The sequence below is a fragment of the Ochlerotatus camptorhynchus genome, unplaced genomic scaffold (assembly GCF_037179485.1).
Source record: "Ochlerotatus camptorhynchus isolate MF236.1 unplaced genomic scaffold, CSIRO-AGI_Acam_v1.1 ptg000300l, whole genome shotgun sequence".
Taxonomy (NCBI): Eukaryota; Metazoa; Arthropoda; class Insecta; order Diptera; family Culicidae; genus Ochlerotatus; species Ochlerotatus camptorhynchus.
In genome coordinates, this window is record NW_027040788.1 from 1,462,082 (window position 1) to 1,463,852 (window position 1,771).

Genomic DNA, 1,771 nt, shown 5'->3' on the forward strand with positions numbered 1-1,771 from the left:
TCTAGGTAGCTGACAACACAGCTTGGAACTTAAACCATATTTTAGATTATCGATCCTCCGTTGTACACTGTCCAAATACCGGAAGAGATGAAGCTCCGCTGGAGATCAACCAGCCTCTCTGAAGGGCCAAGCGTAAATCTGCTGGCCTGGATGAAGTCGGCTATCCGTTATTGAAATACCTCCCACCGGAAGGCAAGACCACGAGACCAAGGCTTTCATGGAAAGGATGGCCCACCGGAAGGCTCATGTTCTACTTGAAGAACAATAACTACCTTGACCTACGCCAGCAGGTCTTTCACCCTGGCACGGAACCATAACTTACTGAAGCAAGATGCAATGGCTAAGGGCTGTTCACTTTATAAAACGGACACCGAAAGCACCGTAACTTTTTCATTTTAGTTATATCCGTATTGTTTATTCTAGATATGTGAAAATTATGCTCCAAACAAAATTTTACAATGCTTAAATTATTGATTCTCAAACTTATCATTTGAACTTGCCAGATCACTTAATTAGAACAAAATGTGTTAAGTTGTGTGTGTCGAAAAACGACCAGTCATATCGAAGTTTGTCCTACGTGTTACAAATTGCTAGAAAAAAAGCTTAAAGTTACAAGATAAGGTTAATAAAACTTAATTGTAATTTTTCTGAAGTTGTGAACATGGGACGAAAAATATTATAAAAATGTTCAAAAATCGTATGTTCAACAAAATTAATATATTTTTAGTTGGTGTGTATCATCATTGAGAATTTAAAAAAATAAAAAAAATATTTCGCTTGTCACAAATTTAAAATTCACTCGGGTGTTTCAGTTGCATTGATATGAGTTCAAAAATATTTGTAATGGCATTTTAGAGCAAACGTAATATAACAACTACTTGTTACTTCAAGTGTATTGTTCATAAATTATGCTATGTTGCTTAGAAATAGAGCTTCATACTTGCCGAAGAAAGCATCCAGCTAAGTAGACAAACAAAAAAGTTGTGACTGAGAATGTGAACAGTCCTTACAGAGCTTACCTCACTGAACATCGCTAAGGCCTGGTTCGTGAACACTGAATCAGATCACGACGTTTCCCCTAAGAGATAGGCATTCTCCAATGCTCCATCAATGCGAAGCATTAACGGGGTCTTCTTGCGGCACACGGACACAGACCAAACAAACAACCGCCCCACCCGGCTTCGTGTGGCCAAATCGATAGTTGATTCAAGTGTCTCACGTACGGTATTGAACGCACATGTTTCGTGGTCGATCAAATGATCATCAGACTGGCACCCGTACACCAACTAGCATTAAGGATAACATCCGATCGCCTTCCCTTTACTTCAGAATTATCTACCTGTCTGATAAATAAGCAGCGACAGCACAACTTCCGAACTGTGGCAAAGCATAAACGCCTTGTAAGGGAAACGCAAGACCAACGGTATCGCTATCAACACAGGAACTGGCATCACTAGGAACTGGACCCGAAGGAAATTGCGAACATCTTTGGCAGTTTCTTCGCTAAACTCAACGCTTGGGAGTGGATACAGCCACGATTTCACTCGTCTCGATGCATTTTCGATAACAATCGAATCCATTCAACCTCCGAATACCCAGGGCGACCCGTTAGACAGACCATTCTCTCAAGACGAATTCTAGATAGAGCTGGAATTAGGGCGTAACAGCTTTTGTAAACGATGACTTCTATCGATGATTTCTAGGAACTAATGGCACGCCCACGCAGACCATCATAACCATCGGATAGGGAAAGTCTTTCCCTACCAGATGA